General features: G+C 28.8%; 1 protein-coding gene across 1 annotated transcript in view; it reads right to left on the bottom strand.

The window, feature by feature from the left end:
• Nucleotides 1–14,686, bottom strand: part of LOC111678843 (loricrin) — a 161,674-nt gene extending 146,988 nt beyond the window's left edge. The window contains exon 1 of the mRNA XM_046947684.1: nucleotides 14,669–14,686. The gene's annotated coding sequence lies outside the window, so the exon portion shown is untranslated. The remainder of the gene's footprint in view (nucleotides 1–14,668) is intronic.
• Nucleotides 14,687–22,764: the final 8,078 nt, after the last annotated feature.

Raw genomic sequence — 22,764 nt, 5'->3', positions numbered from 1 at the left:
TAGTGCTTTTGAGATCATAATTTCTCTAGAATTTCAACAAAAACAGGCCAAATTTAGACGTAAATACCTCTATCAAAATTTATAAGGATAGAGCAATATTTACTCTTACCCTATATGAGCCCTCTTATAGAAGATCTATTTAAATATACTTACTGGTGTTATATATTCGGCCATGTCCGACTATACATTCTTACTTGTTTTTATTAATTTCAACAAAACGAATACATACAAACAAAAAAAAGTTATTTATATAGAGTTAAATACACAAAACTTTTTCTGAATATTAAAAAATGAAAAACTTTCCATTTTATGGATATTACTCTCCTCCTTTTTTTTTGTTAAATAAGAATATTAATAAATTTTGACCCAAATAAATGAACTAATTTTTTCTTATAGTCATAGTTAACAAGAGTATTGCTACTTTCCTTTGCTGATTTATAAAAAAAAAATATATTTTAAATTATAATTTTTATAACCACAAAATGACACAAAAAAGCATTAGGAAAAATTAATTAAAACTAAAGACATAAATGAATGACTATTATGAAGAATAAATGAAATAATTAAAATCCTACAATTTTGTTAAAAAAAACTTCTAACTATAAATGGAATTAAATTAAAAAGAAACCAGTTAAAGAAAAGATAACAAAAAGAGAAATTAAAAAAAAAAAATTAAAAGCTAAAAAATTATAAAACCTAAATGATCTAAAATGGACACATACAAAGCAAAAGTTTAATTATCACTTCAATCAAAAACACAATTATGATTCTTTTTTTACTTTTTGTCGATTTAGAAAGAAATTATGATTATTTAACACCTTTTCAAAAAGGTATTTGAAGAACAATAATTATTTTTTGATAAAAAAATTTTCTCAAGAAGTTGAAGGGTATAGATATAAATTTTCTTTAGAGGGTTGTGTGCATATAAGTTTGTTATTCCGTTTGTAGTTTCTGCAATATTATTTTCCCACCCTAAATGGCAAATGGTTAAGATCGGTCCATTATTTCACCTAGCACCCATACAACTGAACCTGCCGAATATACTTTAAAGTTTATAATTAGGTTTAATATACTCGTATATCGATAAAAAGCTGCATAACCAAGTTCTATACTAGCCTTGATAACCCTCATGAACTTTATAATTATAGGACTTTATTGGACCCTAGCCTCTATAAAAACCCCCTTCAAAATTTTACTCAAATGTCAACAATTTTTTTCAACAATAAATGGATTAAGTATATATGCGGCAAGCTACAATTCAACTTAAATGCTCTATTAAAAAAACTAAATCACATGTTAGTTTTGTAACAGCTGTAGGGTATTAAAAGGTCGGCTTAGCCCGACTATAATTTCTTACTTGCTTTTTGTAAAGCAGAAAGTATTCGAAAAGGCATGTTTTTTTTTTATAAATATAGGGGGTCGTCTTAATACCCCACAACACTATATTGGGGAGAGTATTTTGAGTTTGTGCTGATATTTGTAACACCCAAAATATTGTCCTACACCCACCTTAAAGCAGAAAGTGACTCTTCTTTTGAACAAAAATACTTTAAATCGGTCCATTATTTCGTCTAGCTCAAATACGTCCGTACTCACAGAATAGGGCCTTTAAGCCCTTAAATATCCTATTATGTCCACAAAAATCGAAAAAAATATGTCCACAAAAAAAAAAAAAAAAAAAAAAAGAATTCATCCACGTTTTTCAAAGAAAATTTGCATTTTTTTGCATGTTCAACCCAAAATAGTCTTAAGTTTGGATCGTAAGGCTTTTTGTTAAAACTTGAGCCAAATATGGACCGATCATTATAAAAACTGTAACGAGGCAACTACGTATGTATATATAAAACTTTTTTATGGATTTCAGCACTACATTGGCATTTTTAAGCCAGTGGTCTGATTGGTTTGATTTTAGCATTATTTTCATTAAATTAATATTTGCATAAAAACTTAATAATAAACCACATTTCAATTGAAATTATCAAATTTAATTTTTGATACTTTTTTTTAATTTTTTATTGTCTAATAATTCTTTATGTATTGTAAATGATTTTAATTTAATTATAAATATAATCAAATTACAACACCTTTTCGACTAAATTATAAATTAGTGTTTTTTTTTTGTTTTGTTAAAATTGAAATGTATTTATATTTTAGAATTAAAATTTATTTTCATTCTGCTCTACACGGAATAGACTAGTTTAAATAAATAAATTTTTTTTTAATAAGTGACCTCAATTGGTTGGCGCACAAATTTTAATAAATTTCTATTTATTTTATTGTATTTAATTGTGGTTTTATCACTGCATTAAAGTGTACTCGATTTCAGTTTAAGCTCAAAAGATTATATTAATTTTGTGAATTTTATTTTACACTGAGAAAAAAGGTAGCATTTAAACTAAAATAGAATAAAATGTAACTGACTTAAGTCATTTAAGTGAAGCCTCGTGTCCGCGAATGTTATGACAATTTGCAAAAGTGTTACGGATTTTATAGAGTTTCCCAATTTGAGAGATGCTGGTATTCCCTAAATTATGTCTACCCAGTACACTTTTAAAAGGAATTCAAAATACAATATACACCAAATTTAATGATAAAATAATTCCGGGGAAAGAGTGTCTCTTATATTACATTACTGTTTAAAAGTGTCTCAGTATCTATGTACAATATGAAACGTTAGGATTTGCAATAAAGTCTATCGAAACTGTGGTCCTTTTTGGTGTTTCATAAGGCCTTTTGCAATTGGCTATTATGACACGTAAACTATATTGACTCCAATTAGGATTCCTGACTTTCAAGATACCGATTCAAACACTTACATACAACTTAAAAAAAAAAAACTAAAAATTTAAACAATATCATAAAATAGTCTATATTTAAATCTCATTATCTTTAGAAATGAGATTTAATGCTTTAAATCAACAATTTCTTAAGGCATTTGTAGACACATATAGTAACTCACTTGAGCAAAGTTATCCTTTAAATTCTATGGATGAAATAATATACATTTGTCTATAGAAATTGAAGAAAAAAGGACATTTTATTATTTTCTTTAACTCACAGTTAAACAAGAACAAAAAACACAAAAAAACTTTATAGAGAATAAAAGTCTTTTTTAAATTTCTATTGAAATTTAACAACCTGCATGTGAACAGGGAGAAATAAGTTAAAAACAAGTAAGACTTTTGTAATCGACTATGCCGAATCTATATACCCACCATTAAACCGTATGCAGTAAATGTAATACTGTCCTATAAACATTAAGTAGATATTTTTAATCCTCATAAAATTTGGTAGATAATTTTGAGGACATGAGGGGTATTGTCAATTATGGACCGACCTTAATAAAATTTAGTAGAGATAATTTAGTTCATATAAGACTTATTTATGTCGAATTTCATCGATATACCCACATTTTTAAAGCAGTTATGACTATTTTTCGAGGGTCCACTTGTATGGGAGCTATACGAAAACGTATGATATTAACCTTACATGTAGGGAATATTTGTGTAAAATGTCAACCCTCTAGCTCTTTCCGTTCGGACTCTATTGTGATTTCAATAGACAAATGAATATCGAAGTGATACCTGGCATGATGCCCTATCATACGATTGTCTTTTTCATCCACTGGGTAGACTTGACAACGGTCTACCATCGCCGCCTGAATCCTTTAATGAAGATCTTAGGTGGCAATTTTTGTACATGGATTGGATCGTCCATGTACAAGCACTTTGTTGAAGTACTCGAGCTATCTAATCCCTGACCGTTGCTGCCCCGTTGCTTAACTTCCAAAATTTAACACATCTCTTTCGTTTACAACCACGCAGATGCGATGGCCTCTGTAGGTGCAACAGCACCTAGAGACGTAACCGATGGACCGAAGTACGAATTCATCAATAAGCCGAGATTTTGTTCTTATTCGCAGGGACACACTGTGGCAATTCTGATATGAACAGAGTATACTCTGATAATATCTGGACAAGGAAGGAAAATTGAATTGTATCATTTGTATATGATACCTTTCATCCATCATCATACAACCTAGCATACATCTCATTTATACGACACATTCATAAGATAAAAACATAGGATACATTTATTATAAGTAGACGAGTGGGTGAGGCCCGCTGTACCCCACATTCATCCCGCTTAGTTACACAGTCAGTCCTCTGAACTTATCCCGAAATATTGACTTTACGCTACATCAGTCTTTTAATCGCAACTCTTCCCGCGAATTTGGGTTTAAACCACAGCCACTACATGGATCCCTAAGAACCTCAACCAACTGACTAGCTATATAGTCCTGCGGGAAACTGGCTGACGGTAGTACCGGTAATGCGGTGCTCTGGTTCAACCTCTTTTCAATCTATGCAAGGACTAAGCCAGGCAGTAGACTGTAACCAAATTAAGCCGGTCTGACTGAAGGTATTGGAAAACTACTCCATTCCCCGGGATTGCAATAACACCAAAGTGGAGGTTTCACCAAGGTAATATGCCCCCGGAGGTAGCATTCAACAGACAGACAGACCGACATGGCTAGATCGCCTTAGAATTTAATAAAAATCCCGATGTGTTACAATCGTAATGGCAAAATCGATATACTCCTCATCTTTTTTGATGTTGTGTATAACTATAGTTGGTCATTGTGTAGGGTAAAATAAAACTTCTGTTCGTAACTTTACACACTCACTTTTTATGTCTAAATAAAAGTACATATGTACTTATATATGTATGCTGTTGTTTCTTCTAAAAGTAAAAAACTTTTATAGAAAAGCACTATATAGCAAAAACAAGAAAAAATATGGAATTGACTGAAAAGTGTGATGAATTTGCACAAAAAATTTTTAAACTTTTGTGCAACATATAAATAGGATAAAGAGAAAAAGAAGCTTCATTTAAAGGAGTGTATTCATTGATTTCTTAATTGAATAGAATTTTAAATAAAAGTGGGTTAATTGTATCGCAAATTGAAAGGGAGTGTATTTAAATAATGACATTTTATATAACTCAAATTCTATAACCATATATGAATATAAGATATTGATATTATATTCCCATTTATTTTTATTGAAAACCCTTAGAGGTAGGGTTGTATGGGGGCTAGGCGAAATAATGGAACGATTTCAACCAGCATTCGTTCTTGGACCAAAAGAATAGTATTCGTTAAATTTCATTACATTATCTTGAAAATTGCAAACCGTAGCGTGCGCTCAAGGTTTACATGGACAAACACAGACAGACAGACGGACAGAAATCTATTCTGAGCCTATTGGTATACTATAAGGTGGAAGTAGAACCTATATTTTTGGGTGCTACAAACATCAGTACGTATAATACCCTCCTCACTATAGCGATGTTGGGTTTTTAAATTATCAAATATATTTATAACACCATTTGATACAACGCCAGGTCTAATGTACACGTTTTATGTTAAGACTGTTGTACGTAGCATTGCCTTATGATAACTATTTTGAAAAACTATGTTTCATCTAACACTATGGGAAAAAATAAAGAAGCAGGAAGACTAAAAATACATAGCACAACAAGCTCTAACTGGCAGTCATCATTTAACTAACCAGCCCCTAAAAAAACTTTAACAAGAAAATTCTTGGCGAATAACTTCTCTCCCAAGAAATTCAACATCATATTAAAAACTTCAATTTACTAGCAGCCTCAACATCAAAACTAAACTACAAGGAATAAGGAACGAAAGAAAAAATGTTAACATGTCTCGACACATTACTTTGAAATAAAGTTTTGAGAACATAAGAAAACACATACACACGTCAATACTAATGTTTGCAAAGAAGTCTAGGTAAAAGAAACCCAACAGTTCAACAAAAAGTCAATGCATCCGAAAAAGAGGAAATCAATTCCTCTAACATCTTAACACCAGGTTGACTCCAATTCATCACGGATGTGCTTTTTGTAAACGAGGATGAAAATAATCGACACTTAAGTGTTCCTTTGTAAGCGAGAGAGTAAACAATTAAGAAACAAACTTAAGCTTTTTGTCTGTAATCTATGGAGTACCGATTGACTTCCTCCTAGGACAAGGACATGTTAAAATAACTTGTCACCTGGACAGTAGATGACTAGAAGTAACCTTAAGTGGTAAGTCAAATTGGAAGTTCGATACTTTCCAACCGAACTGTTGGGAAGACCATTTCTATGTGATTTTTTCAAAGTGCAAGAGTATATGTATATGTGTGATATAGTTTATGTCGTATATTCCTCGCAGGCATTTGTCGATATATATACATACTCTCTTAAATATAAATTAGTCCAGTCCTTGAGAAACGATAACCATAATTTGTTCCGGCTTATTAGTTGTTTGAACAAACTTAGACTTAGCTAAATGAAATTTAGTTATTGAATGAAATAGCTTGATCTAATACAAATATTTTTTACGTTTTGAAGGACACGTCTAATGCAAAAATTATTTTCGCAAAAACAGTTATTATTCATATATGTATGAATGTACTTTTAACATTGGTAGTGACTTGTGGTTAAACAATTTTAAAGCCAAACACTGTTTAACTATTTTTATGTAAATGGAAGTTGCAATGAACGATTTTCATTCCAATTGAATAGTCACTATTGAACTAAGGCCGGGCCTTTTCTGTTGAACCGCCAAAAAATCGCTGTTATTGTTTCGTAGCTAATAAAATGTAAAATTTTTTGTAAACTTCAGTAAGAACATCTAAACAAAATTATTACTTTACAATCACAGGTACTTTAAAGTCGGCCATTATCAGGTTAAGTTTTATAGAATCTATAAAACTCGGTTTAAACTAACGTTACCCACAACCACATCTGTGGCAAAAAAGTTCAAAAAATTTCATAGTTATTTACAAAAAGAACAAAAAAACTCATAAATATTTATAAAAGGTGTTTCTAAAATCATGCGTGTTGAATATTGTATATCTGTCTGTCTATTGAAGCAGGATAGAGTCCAAACGGAAAGAGCTAGAAGGTTTTCGAGTAGACCTTCATAATTGACCATATCTTTCATTTAATATCACCATAGTAAACTTCTTTAAGGTTTCTTGTTGGCTTAAAAATACTAGTATAGTTACGAAAATCTATAAAATTTTAATAGGAATGTTTTGTTAACTCACGAAATCTGAATGATGCAATTTGAAGTGAAGAAAATTTTATATGAACAACAGCATAGTTTTATCAGGATCGGTCTATAATTAAACCTTCAACTTATATAAAGATCAGTTCTAGTATGTACAAAATTGTATGAGTATCGTGCTTTTTTACCTTATCCCCAAATAAGATCCCTTTCGGAAAATTACTTTTATGCTTATGAACTAAATTTTATACATACCGATAATTATATACCAAATTTTACGACAATGGGTCCATTATTAACCCCACGGTCAATTTTTAAAATTGAAAAAAATATATATATTTTTTGTTTTTAAAGAGCTCGGTCTATAATTGACTTAAGCCCTTAACGACTCTTACTCATTAAAAATAAAAGACAATTTTACTCCGGTTTTTGTAAAATAGTTAAAAAACCCTTTTGAAACTGTTTCAAAATAGTAGACTAATTTTATTTTATTGCTGTTGTTGTGATGCAATATTTTCTATGAATACCAACAAACATTCATATCATTAATGTGAAACAGTATGGAAGACAGTCATCATGTTTTTCCAAAAAAAAAAAAACCTTTCAAAAAGTTTCTGTTACTGAAAATTTTGATTATGTTTTTTTCTTTTCAAAAATTATGTATGAATAGTTGGACATGTGCAAATGTTTTACTTTTTGTAATTTAAGAAATATTTGTATACCCTACAAGACTTTAGTGGTGAGGATATATTGGATTTGTGCTGATGTTTGTAACATATAAAAATATTCGGCATAGAAACGTTTTCTGAGTCGATTAAGCTATGTCCGTCCGTCTGGCTGGCTGGCTGTTAATGTAAACCTTGTGCGCAAGGTACAGGTCGCAATTTTCAAGATAATTGAATGAAATTTGGCACGCACGTTTTATTTGACCCAAGCACGAAGCCTGTTGAAAATGGTTGAAATTATTATCCATTATTTCCCCTAGCCCCCATAGAACGGAACCCCCGAAAAGGGCTTCTGAGGTCATAATTATGTTAAATATACAGATATATCAATAAAATACGGCACATCTAAGTTTTATAAAAGTCGTGATGACCTTAACTCCCATACAAAGTCTCCTACAGAAAATTACTTGAATGTCCCAAATTAACTTATAGACACAAATATCGCGATAAAATTCAGCACAATAAAATATTATGATATAAATATATTTAAAAAATTTTATCGGACTTGGTCCATATTTGCCTCTAGCTTCCATATAAAGCCTCTTTCAGAAAATTAGTTTTTCATCCATAAATCTATCGGAACTAGGGAATATTGAAGATAAATGCTTTATTATGAAAAATAAATCACATTTTATATTCATATACTTTCTTATTTGTTTATTGATAAATACGGGGTGATTTGTATCAACATTTAGGTTGTAGGTGCAAAACTTACAATTGTTTTGATAATTAAACGCATTTTCGGTTTTTTTTTCTGTGTAGAAGGAAATTTTATTTTCATTTTTTTTTTTTCAATAGTTTTTGAGTGATTTTTCAATTTTTTTTATAAAACACTGAATAAAGAGTAAAAATAGTCTATTTTTATAATAATCCCGTATAATATATATAGAGTTATCTATTAAATATGTAGAATCACTAAAAGTTAACTTCAGTCCGAGGTGGCTGTTTAAGGCTAGTATTGAACTCAGTTTTAGTTTTGTCGAAAAAAACGAGTATATTAAATAACTTAAAATACGATTTTTTTATCCTCTCAATTTAATTTTGAGTTCACAGCTGCAATTAATAGTTATTTCCAAAGAAAACAAGTAAGATATTATAGTCAAGCGAGGCCGACCATATAATACCCTACACCTGTTATAAAAAGTAAAGTGGTTAAGTTTTCATAATAAAACATTAAAGTTGAATTGTATCAGTTGTATGGGGGCTGGATGAAATAATAGACCGGACTTAACCATTTTCAATTGGGGTCGTAGCTGGAACAATAGAAAATGATGTGCTAAACTCATTAAATTATCTTCAAAATTGCGACCTGTAGTTTGACTACATAGACGGACAGATGGACGGACAGACGAATGGACGGACATAACCAAATCGGCTCAGAAAATGATTCCGAGCCAATTAGTAGGTAGGTGGGTATATAACCAATATTATTGTGCGTTACAAAAATCCTCACAAACCCAATATACCGTATATCCTTTTTTTAGAATCTGATGTCTACTACATTTAATAAAGGATAATATTCTGCGATATCCTTCGAAAACACTTTTTTCATTTTTCATCAAAAATGATCGATATACATATGTCAAAATAAAGTATGTGGTGAACTTATATCCATAAAAAGTCCAGCGGTTTTGTTTTGTGCTTGAAAATTAATTGAAACTAAATATGATCATTAATCCTTTATGAATATCTAAGACGAAAGAGTCCATCCGTTCGTCCAGCTGACTGAACATACATTTTGATTTGTGTTCAAGATACAGTTTGAAAATTTTCAAAATAATTTAATGAAAATTGGCATATACGTCTCTCTGGAGCCAAGGACGATGCTTATATGAATCATATAATTGATTTACATATTTACGCTAAAAACCACTTTATAACAAGTAAATAACAAACTACGCTTGGCTGACAATTAATGCATTATTTTGTTACAAACCTAAAACACAAACAATAATTTATATCTATACAACAACCCTGAACCCATCTTCAAATTTCATCTGCATTTGTTTCTTATATTTTTTTTCTAAAAACACACAATAATAAATTATGATGCCAAAATTCAGAGACATGGCCAATTAGAAAAGACACAAGTAGTGAATGTTTAAGGATAAATAAAAAATTTCTCATGCTGCGAGATATTACACAAATAATAAAATCTTGCAAAAAAAAAAAAAAATATAACTATTCACACTTCATAGAATTTACAGCCACACAAGAGTGAAATTAATGATGCCAAATTAGTTAATTATCTGAATAACAAGAAAATAATTATATAAACTTTATTTATTATAATATGAAATGATAAGAAAATACATATATAAAAGTACATTTCGCAATGCGGAGGGTTTAAGAGAAAGAAAGAAGGGGAGGGTTTACATATGTGCAGTTTTATAGAAAACGAGAAAAGAAAAATACTTCATCATTATGTGCACACATTTTCTATAAAACTGATATAAATCTTAATTTATTATTGGTTTTAGTGCTATAAAATGTAAGAACTTGCAAAGTTATAGTTTAAGGACCTTATTCATAATAATTTAACAAAGGTTTATACTACAGATTTTCACACAAAATTTTTTATATACTTCTTTGATAAATTGTTATGATTAACACAGTTATTATTATTTTTTTAATTAACTTTTATTCAAAAGTTAATATTAACTTTAATAAGTTAATAATAGGTTCAAATTTAGATTGATATACCGTAAATGTAATTTTCTCAGAACGATATTTTTAGGTTATGTCAGTTAAGTAGTAAATATGTATAAACTACGATAATGAAGTTTTCTTGTAATGACAATGGTTTGTAATTATCGTTATACACAACAACTATAATGTTTATGTAATGATAATAAGGTCAATGTAAACGCTACACATAAACCCTAATAGAGACGAAAAAAAAAGAAAGATTTACCCGGCAAGACTGTATTTACAAGTTTAAAAACCAAAATCGAAAGGACCGGTTTTAATAGGGTTAGGAAAAAAATAGACCAATTTCAAACAATTTAATAGACTTCGTCACGTATTATTAAAATTCCTCACAAAATATTTTCAAAATTGCGGCCTGTAGCTTGCGCACAAGGTTTACGTTGACAGCTTGCAAGTTAGCCGGACAGACGGATGTGACGAACAGAATAAGTGCTTCTAAGTCGATCGGTCTACTTTAAGATGTGCCAATATTTTTGTGCCTTGCAAACTTCAACAAATAATAATTAATAAATGTCAAAATTCTATGACCTATCTTTTATTACCGATTACACAAATTTATCGAATGAAGAGAAGTCCAAATAAAGGGCAGAATTTATCTACAATATCATCATTTTACTGAAGAACATCAACTTGAGCATCATCATAAATTGAAAGATAATTCTAAATAAAGATTTACAAACCAAAAGTTCAACTAACAATAAAATAAAGCAGAACTAATAACAATTATTGACAACATGAAAAAATGAATTGAACAGATCAATTAAATGCACAAAATTTGTGATGCGGATATTTTGTTGAAACTCAAACAAATGACAAATAACAGCAGCAGTGTATGTTCCAATAACAGTCAGCAAACAGTCTTTGGGAACTCAATGATAGTGACCAACAATAAGGAAAGCGGCAAACTTAAATGTTTCTTAAACCTATGCTGTAGTTAGTGTTATACACAACTCCACTGTAATGGCAAGGGTACGTTTGTGCTGATGTTTGTCCTACACTCATCTTAAAGTATATAAATAGACTCAGAATCACTATCTCAGTCGATTTAGCAATGTCCGTCCGTCTGTCCGTCCGTCCGTCTGTCCGTCCGTCCGTCCGTCCGTCTGTCTGTCCGTCTGTCCGTCTGTCCGTCTGTCTTTCTGTCTGTGTTCAATGTAAAATTTGTGCGCTACAGGTCACAATTTTCAAGATAATTTGATGAAATGTCGCACTTATTCTTATTTTCGTCCAAGTGCTATTAGTTGAAAATGTTTGATATCTGTCCATTATTTCGCCTAGCTCCATATTAACCAGAACTCCCCTATGAACCCTCTCTAAATGCTTTATTTTTTAAAAAATAATCCACATTTTTAATATCCTGACTGGTCGGGAATGATCCGATAAAGAATAACCGAATGGGATATTATGTTTAAATCAACTTTGAGATAAATGCAGTTCCTTCATTAGTTATCCTTTTTCTTTGTTTCATATAACTTTTGTGATTATGTATATTTGATCGAAGTATGCTTTCTCTTAAGATATACTTTGTTTAAAAACACATTATACGTGAACAGATTTATGAGTAATAAGCTTTTGAGTCGATTTAATGATTAATAATTTGTCTGTTTATTAAAAAATATCGCCCACTGTAATATAGATAAAAATTATTCGGTGAATTGTAAGTTAGAAATGTGAGGCTTAATAAATGATTATTGCATTAACTATGGTCCCGACATAGTTGCATTGGTTTTTAGATATATTTATAGAAATTTTACATTTGAATGTTATACAATCAAAATTATTTAAAAAGTTGACAATACTTATGCTCGATTTCAGAAAGTGAAAAAGATAACGAATTTTAAATTTTTTTATAAAAATTATTCAGTTTTTGTTAGTGTTTTTCATATAAAATTTTTAATATTGTGCTAGAGTTAAATGGAAAGCTGAAAAAGTGTCATTAGCATCAATGAGGGAGTCAGTCTTCTCATATTCTCGTCCAAAATAAAAATTTAGGATTTAACAAGTCTTAAGTTAAATTTTAAAAAGTACATTCCTAAAAGGATACTGAATGACCTTGTAAAACTGATGGGTTCATTTTTGACCAGTACTGTAGCAACTATTACAATGTTTTAGCTTTTTCTTAGATGCCCCTTTCTTTCTTCTCTACTGATGATAATAATGATGCAGTTGTTAAAATTTCAAGGTTTTTTGTGTGCATTCTTTTGGTAAATATGACTATGTATTTTTTCAATGTATAGTCAGCTAAACAATATTAAAATCCACAAAAATACACTACCAGTCTAACAAATAAAAATGTTTAAAAGAATAAAAAAATATTTACCCCCTTATTCATAAACTTTTATCAAAGGTTTATAAATCAAATTTTCATACAAAATTCATTTTATAAACCTTTAATAAATATATATGAATAAGGCCTTTAGTTTATAAACGGTTTATAAATCATTTTTTTATGAAAATTAAATGTTGTTTATGAATAAGAGGATTAAGCTTTATAATAAATATTTAAAATTTAAATTTCCAAAAAATATACATATTTCCAGTCTTTTTCGCTGCTTCAGATATTCTACCCCAAAGTCCTTTTATAAAGTGGTTTATTATCCTTTCTAGTTGTTGGCAAGGGAAGTTAGTTTTAATAAATAAGTTTATTGTTTTAACAAATTTGCATTTCTGTTTCTTTTGTATTTTTTTTATAAGTATTAAATATAATTTCTTTAGTTAGTCCCTAAAGGCCATTTTTTGTATCTGTTTTCCTGTCTGGTTTTAATATTCGTGTTGTTGTTTATATTAACATAATAATACATATATTTATGTGTGTTTTGTAGAAGTAGTTTCTTTAAGTGTTTAACTAGAAATCTGCAGATTTAAAGCACTTTATTTGTATGGAATAAATATTACATATTTTAAAGCTGTTTATGTTATACTTTAATATTGCATTCTTTAAGGATGTTCATTATACCCTCTACCACTATAGTGGGGAGGGTATTATGCGTTTGTGCTGATATTTTTAACACCCAACAATATTGGTCCTATCCCCACCTTAAAGTACACCAATCGGCCCGGAATCACTTTCTTAGTCGACTTAGCTATGTCCGTCCTTCTGTTTGTCTGTTTGTCTGCGTGTCCATGTAAACTTTGTGCTACAGGTCTCAATTTCTAGACCCCATATAACCGTAATCCCCGTATATGGTTTTTAACATAGTGACTGATGTATTCATAGTTGTTTAAATTACAATAGTATATAATTTTGTTTTGTTTATACATTTTTGTATTCAAAAAGTTTACGTTGTTTTTTTTAATAGTTTTAGATCCTCTGCTTTTCCTGAGTTATTAGGAAGTCATGATAAAATAACTTATATTTTAAATATTGCACATCTACTTCAGAAAAGGAAACAAATTTCATACCAATTGAATTCGAAAGAAGTAACTGTTAGTTTTTTAACACTTAACAACAGCAAGACACATCGATATTTTTACTGATGAACATGTACCTATTGCATAGTTTAAGGTTTGAATTTTAAGCTTGAAATATAGAAAAAGAATAATTTCTATGTAAATATTGCAGGTCTTTAGGGAATTTATAAAACCTAGCCCGATATAAAATGTATTTCATAGCTGAAGAAATACATATTATTTTTACTTTTTCTTTAAGAATTTTTCATCAAATTAATAACAGTTAACAATTTATATTATTGTTTTGTTGTTTTCTATTCTGAGACGATAAAAAGAGAAATAAGTCAACAAGTATAACAATAAAATATCGCAAAACTTGATCCCATTACATTACAATCCATTATTCTAAACAAGACGTAACATAAAGAAAAACTAGTGTTATTTTTATGGAATTTCACTATTGTTATTGTTGTAAAACAACAAGCAACGATGGTTGTTGTCATAATTTCCATTACAATAAAAATAAACCAAGAGTAACAATAGAATAAAAATGCAATAACTACAACAATAAGTTTTAAACGGTTTTTTGTGTGTTTATTTTTTAGATTTTTCGTAAAAAAAAAACGAAACACATATAAAGAAGAAATAAAATAAGACAAAAATGTTAAACAAACTTATATAATAACAACAATAAATGTTATGGTAAGAAAAAATATAAAAAACAATACAAATATAAAAATAAAATATAAAAAATAATAATACTGACCTGACCTACTCTACACGTTGAGGGAATCCAAATTGTTATATAAAAAAAACCAAGACACAATGATGACTGGTTGGCTCCATTGGTGCCCATTGTTTGGTGTACTACTCCAAAAATGTCGTTATGGTAGTCATTATGGCACATGTACATAAAGACACAATTTTTTTAGTTTATTCGTAAATAATATTTATTTTTTTCTATATTTCTACAATTTTTGTTCTTTTCTCATAAATATGCAGTGCAGAAAATGGAGGAAAAACTTTTGATTAAATCACTTTAAATTTGTGATATTTATTTGTTCTTCGGAAACAGGACGTATGATGAATATATTAGTAATAAAAATATTTTCATATGAATCATACGCACTAGGATATTTTAGCCATTCGAATTTCGTTCGTATTTCATCAAAATAAGAAAGCACATTAATTTTAATTTCTATAATAGTTATTCTTCATTCATTGAATGGAATTTTTGGATTTTTAATTTTTGATTTTTTATGTAAATTATTTATTAGAATATTGCTTATTATTTGGTATATATTTGTTTGAAATTTAAATCTATATCTTTTTATTTAGATAGACACTTTTTAGAATATATATTTTTTAGAACAATCACAATTTACGATATATTCACTTAAAAATAAAATAATATCAAAGAAAAAACCTTTGAGTATTCAACCTTTTATAACAATAACACTTTGCAAACTAAATGTCAGAAGTTTTCATTGATAGAGCTGTAGCTCTCATTAATTTATTTTAGAAGAATAACAGTTTCATTTACTCACTAAGTTTAATGTAACAGTTTCCGAAATGTTAAGCTCTTTTTGTTACTGTAAATTTCTACATACAAAACTTTCTCTATTACAGAGAAAATAACTTAACAGTTGTGTTTTTTACTCTCTTAATATAAGGTAAATTTACTCATGGCTGTTATTTACAAATGAGTGAATTTTCATGTTATTTGTGTTTGATATGTTTTACTGCTTTATTTGTATTAACATTTTCAAAATATTAATAAAGCAAATATTTAGCCCCTTATTCAAAAACAAAATTCACAAATAAAATAGATTTTTTATGGAAATTTTCTCTTATAAAAAAAGAAAAGTTTTGATTTGCTATTTTGGGTAAAATATTTTTCGTAGAAATTTTGAAAAAAAATTGTCTGCGTTCTGTATCTGTAACTAATAGACAAAACAAAAATGAAAAAAATTGTAATCGTCTTGTTTAAAACAGAGTTTTCACACTTAATTCAAATATATTCATGCAACTAAAAAGTGGAAGACTCTATAATTTCAACGTTTTTTTTTCTCGATTAGAAAGTTACAGAACAAGGGCTTATGATAATAAAACCGATATTAGGTTAAGTCTCCATTTCAAGATTTTATTATAAGATTGTAAAATATTTGTCTTTTTTGATATATTCAAGTATAATACATTACCATATGAATTTGATTTAACATACAGACTGTTAAAATTACTGCTTTTGTACATTATACTGAGGTGACCATATACAATACATTGTGATGTTAAATTTAAAAAGATGGGAGCAGGAAATTGCAGCCGCACTTAGCTCAAAAGTTTATTTTTGAGCGTGCTGCATTTATGTTTGTTTTATTGAAAAATTTATTTGAAAAATTTATTTGAAAAATTTATTTGAAAAATTTATTTGAAAAACTAAAATATTTTAGGCTCATATTCAGCAAGCGTTCAGAAAAATAAATTGTAAGTACTTTTCTCAAATTATTAAGTTTTTGGGTCGTTCTGATCTATAGCTAGAATGAAATGGGTCCCGATCATTATGTTAGTTAGTTATTTAGTTATTTAGTTAGTTAGTTAGTTAGTTAGTTAGTTAGTTAGTTAGTTAGTTAGTTAGATAGTTAGTTAGTTAGTTAGTTAGTTAGTTAGCTAGTTAGTTAGTTAGTTATTTAGCTAGTTAGTTAGTTAGTTAGTTATTTATTCAGCAAGCGTTCAGAAAAATAAATTGTAAGTACTTTTCTCAAATTAGGCGTATACTTCATATTTTCAATATCAACATATCATTAACACGTATACGCACAGTTGCGTTTCATAATGTAAAACTTCTGATTTTAAATTATTAAGTTTTTGGGTGGTTCTGATATATAGCTAGAATGAAATGGGTCCCGATCATTATGTTAGTTAGTTAGTTAGTTAGTTAGTTAGTTAGTTAGTTAGTTATTTATTTAGTTAGTTAGTTAGTTAGTTAGTTAGTTAGTTAGTTAGTTAGTTAGTTAGTTAGTTAGTTAGTTAGTTAGTTAGTTAGTTAGTTAGTTAGTTAGTTAGTTAGTTAGTTAGTTATTTAGTTAGTTATTTAGTTATTTAGTTAGTTAGTTAGTTATGTAGTCGTTTAGTTATTTAGTTATTTAGTAAGTTAGTTAGTTAGTTAGTTAGTTAGTTAGTTAGTTAGTTAGTTAGTTAGTTAGTTAGTTAGTTAGTTAGCTCGCTAGTTAGTTAGTTAGTTTGTTAGTTATTCAGCAAGCGTTCAGAAAAATAAATTGTAAGTACTTTTCTCAAATTAGGCGTATACTTCATATTTTCAATATCAACAAATCATTAACACATATACGCACAGTTGCGTTTCATAATGTAAAACTTCTGATTTTAAATTATTAAGTTTTTGGGTCGTTCTGTTCTATAGCTAGAATGAAATGGGTCCCGATCATTATGTTAGTTAGTTAGTTAGTTAGTTAGTTAGTTAGTTATTTAGTTAGTTAGTTAGTTAGTTAGTTAGTTAGTTAGTTAGTTAGTTAGTTAGTTAGTTAGTTAGTTAGTTAGTTAGTTAGTTAGTTAGTTAGTTAGTTAGTTAGTTAGTTAGTTACACCCAAGCCTTTAATAGGCACGTTGTGCGTTGAGTTATGTGAGTCAAATACAGTTAGGATTTTTACTCATTCACAAAGTGATTAACATCAACACTTATGAATAATTCACGTGTGTTTAATGTTTTCAATAGATAAAGATACACATCAATTATATGAATTAAAATATTAAATTCATTTCCATTTCAAACTTTAAGATAAATTATTGCTTTCCTCCTCTTCTAAGCATTCGTTTAAAACAGATTTTAACTAAATTTGGGTTATTTGGTCACACATGTAAAAATATTATTATTATTATTTCGTTTTGTTTGCCAATTTTTAAAAAATAAATTTTGCTCCTGCTAAAATAATAACAATAAACTCCATTTTATATTGAAATATATTTATTTGTTTTCCAAATATGCAATAAAAGGTAAAATAAAGCATAGCAGAAGTTGTTAGCTTAGAATTTTTACTTATTTAATATGTATAATATTTAAGACAAAAAATGTGTGGAATAGTAATTGGGGTTGTGGCACCTACTAATGGCATATTACTAATAAAAATTCGTATATCTATGAAACTACTAGAAGTAGTATTTATTTTAATTTTGCTTGAGGAATCTAATGAAATTTTGAAAGAAACTTGGTAAACTTGCTTTTGATTTATATGAGACATTGCCTCTACCATCCAAATGAAAATACAGGAAATATTATATTACAAAAGCTATTGTCATGGTATTTCCCATATACAAATGCTACGCCATAAATATAAAGAATACCATATCTAAAAATCTATTAGAGCTAGAATCCTTAAAATCTTAAAGTGGGGTTTTTTTTATTGTTTTTAGGGAAAGTACTTCAGTCTACAGCAAGTATAGTATCAATTATAAAATCCAAATATATCTTATATTTGTTAGTGTTTGTTGAAGTATTTATTCTAATGGCGACAACTATCCTTTTGACCAGATATAATCTAAGAAGATGCCGCAGTTAAATATTTATACAAAAAACCCACTCGTAATATTACAAGTAAAAAAGTAATTTCAACATTTGTATATATATCTCATGTACTTGGCAGTATCATAAATATAAATACTATACAATATTAAATATTCGTAACAATATAGAAACAATTGTTAACAATAGTAGTTTAAAATATAGCACATAACAAATGAGCAAATATTTAGCAAAATTTCAAAAAGCTTTTTTTATATTTTTAAACACAGCTTCTTACATGAAAATAAAAACATTCGGTCTTTCTTCAAAAGAACCAACAAAAGTCTTTAGTTTAAAAAAAATAACTCCTTGGTTTACATTGAACCTAAGTCAAAGCCAAAATAAAGAAAGATGCATTTAATAAATATTTCCAGTTCTATATATGTATGTATCTGTATCTAAATAAATATATGAGTTTCTTGGTTTTTTATTATGCGACATTACTTTTTTACAGTTTGAGATTTATTATATTTTATTGGCAATTGTTGTGCATGAAATTAGGAAAGAAGCTTAAGGAGAAAACAAAAACAAATATGAATGTATAGTCGGGCATGAGGGACTATATGATACCCTACACCAGTGAGTATTTTAAAATGTGATAAAGAATTTAATTTGTTTTTTAACTTTATTGAGGAATGTTTTTACTTTTTGTTGAAAAAAAAAAAAAAATACTTTCTATGTTGCTAGAGATGTTTACGTATTAATGAGGCCCGATCATTACAAAGACGGTAGTGTCGTTTATAATTCTATAAAACTATGTTCTGCTGACTTTTGTTGACGTAATAGAATATTTAACTTAATTATGAGCTCAATGGCACTGTTGTTGGGGTACGGTTGTATGGGGGCAAAACGAAATAATGGATCGTTTACAAAAGCATTCGTCCCCGGACTAAAAGAAGGGTATATACCAAATTTCATAAAATTTTCTTGAAAATTGCGATCTGTAGCGTGTGTGCAGACAGACAGAAAGACAGACAGAAACACAGACAGAAAGACATACATAAAGACAGACAGAAAAACAGACAGAAAGATAGACAGTAAGACAGACAGACAGATAGACAGACAGATAGATAGATACACATACATAAAGACAGACAGAAAGACATACAGAAAGAAAGACAGACAGACAGTAAAAAAGGAAGACCGAAAGACAGATAGATAGATAGATAGATAGATAGATAGATAGATAGATAGATAGATAGATAGATAGATAGATAGATAGATAGATAGATAGATAGATAGATAGATAGATAGATAGATAGATAGATAGATAGATAGATAGATAGATAGATAGATAGATAGATAGATAGATAGATAGATAGATAGACAGATAGATAGATAGATAGATAGATAGATAGATAGATAGATAGATAGATAGATAGATAGATAGATAGATAGATAGATAGATAGATAGATAGATAGATAGATAGATAGATAGATAGATAGATAGATAGATAGATAGATAGATAGATAGGTAGATAGATAGATAGATAGATAGATAGATAGATAGATAGATAGATAGATAGATAGATAGATAGATAGATAGATAGATAGATAGATAGATGATATAGATAGATAGATAGATAGATAGATAGATAGATAGATAGATAGATAGATAGATAGATAGATAGATAGATAGATAGATAGATAGATAGATAGATAGATAGATAGATAGATAGATAGATAGATAGATAGATAGATAGATAGATAGATAGATAGATAGATAGATAGATAGATAGATAGATAGATAGATAGATAGATAGATAGATAGATAGATAGATAGATAGATAGATAGATAGACAGACAGACAGACAGACAGACAGACAGATAGACAGATAGACAGATAGACAGTTAGATAGACAGACGACAGACAGACAGACAGACAGACAGACAGACAGACAGACAGACAGACAGACAGACAGGCAGGCAGGCAGACAGACGAACGGACGTGCTAAAACTTGTATATTTTATGGTGGGTGTAGGATCAATATTTTTTGGTGTTACAAACGTCAGCACAAATGCATAATACCCTCCCACTAAAGTGGTGCAACAAACATTATTTAAAATAATGAAAACAAGTTTACAAAGATTTTTAAGAAATTTTTGATAAAAGAAAATGTTTTTTTTTATTTAAAAAAATACAAACAGTTATTAGAGTTATTAGAGTTTAATAAAAATTCTGAATAGACTACAAATTCGATCTGTTACAAATAGAAAGGCGATATCAATGCCCTCATTCTTGTATGACGGGTATAAAAATCCTTGAACCAAAACATACATTAACAAATGACAAAAAGTACGTTAAGTGCATGTCTGCAAATTGTTATATCATTGATAATAATACTCAAGCAGTATTTTTATCAATGATGCTGACATTGTCCTTTAGCAATGTTGGTGTTAGTGGCTTTTATGTTCCTGCCATTAATGCACTGATAATACTGTTGTTGCACTGCTGCAATCATTTTTTTTTTTTGGTAAATGCTACAATTCCATTGCTTTTATTGTTGTCACTTTATTTTTGGGGTTAATAAACATGGTTCAATGACAACAGGGAACATCATGCTTGAGAATAATGTTTGTATGTATGCCCAGATTGTATACGGTGTAGAAATTGCTTCTTAATCATAGAATCTTTAAAAATTAATCTCTGAATCATAAAAACTAAATTTGAGATTTTCAAAAAGTTATGTTTTAAAAATGTTAAAGTTCTTAAAATAGTTTTTAAATCATTGAGAAAATTGTCAATATATCATTATATATAAAATATCAAGACAAGATTCATCAAATGGAAATAAGTGTTTACAATCATTTAAGTAAGTTGTTAACAGGTATTATCAATGCTATACCTCATAAAAGAAAATGTTGTCAAAACAACTTTATTATACCATAAAATATCTTGAATTTAGTATTGATAAATAGAAAACTTAAGAAGCCAATGAACTTCATGTCTAACATACAAAAATCTACTTGTAGATGGGAAAAAGGCAAACAAGAGTAGACAAGCCCAATATACAAACACATGCACTTAATGAAATAAATAGGTTTCATAGGAGAAAGACAACAAAAAGAAATTGAATTTTTCCTCACATAAACTATAAAGAGTTTTACAGAGAATATCTCTACTCTTCAGACAGGTAACAATTGTCTTAAGATGCTATAAGAATGGGTAAATATTTTTCAAATAGTCTAGCCATGAAAAATTCTGAAAATGAGAGGTATAGTGATTCAAAAACTTAAGATCTTTCTATCAGAAAAACTAATTATAATATGCTGGCTAAATATAAATTCTGACGTTACAAACACCAGCACAAACCCAATATACGGAGGGTATATTAAAGAGTTGTAGGGTGTAATTAGTGATCACTTTTCTACTAAAGTACTTAAGTGCAATTATCACTGCCTTACTCGTCAATAAGTGTTAAAGTTATTTTCTGAAGGAGACCTTATATAGGGGGTAGGGTCAATTATTGACCGATTTTTAAAAAACTTGGTTTAAAGATTTTGACACATACAAACTAGTGCTTTTAAAGCAGTTATGCTCGTTAAAGTTGTTTTTGGTCGTCCAATTGTATGCGGATATCCTAAAAATTGAACCGATATTGTCAATTTTCAATATTAAACAAACCTTAGCAATAGAGAATATTTATGCGATATTTTAACTATCTAGTTCCTCCCGTGTGGTCCCTTTCAACAGACAAACGGACGGACATGGCTAGATCGTCTTATAATTTAATGAGGATCCAGAATTTACATACTATTATGGATCTATAGGACTATTATATAGGACTATTTTCGTCAAGTTATATATGATTGAGACAATTTTATTAATCGGTAATTATAAAGATAATTCAAGCTTCTTTGCGTCGTTTCTTCATTACACACAAATTATATTCTCTAGAAGCTGTTTAAAGAAAGATATTTAGAGTAGCTAAACAGTGCTAATGGAAACAATGACTACGTAGAATATACATATATGTTTTGCATAATCGCTACTATGCCTGAAGCACTTTTGTGACAAGTATTGTTTACGAAAATGCTTGACTAAAACGAAACAAATATAACAACTATAATTTCCATAAATACACTCACACACATTTATTCCAACACATCCTTCAGCATGATAAACACGTATTCTATGCAAATCCTTTTTGATAGGTAAGGTACATACATATAGATCCTGCATTTTCGGTTGACAGTTTTAATTTAGTGATTTTTATTTAGATTTGTCATAAGTTATGAAATTCGATAGATTTTTTTTTTAAATATAGCATTAGCAGTTTTAAACATAT

This window comes from Lucilia cuprina, chromosome 3 (assembly GCF_022045245.1).
Source record: "Lucilia cuprina isolate Lc7/37 chromosome 3, ASM2204524v1, whole genome shotgun sequence".
NCBI lineage: Eukaryota > Metazoa > Arthropoda > Insecta > Diptera > Calliphoridae > Lucilia > Lucilia cuprina.
Note: the sequence above shows the minus strand (reverse complement) of the source record. Positions and strands in the feature narration are given on the sequence as shown.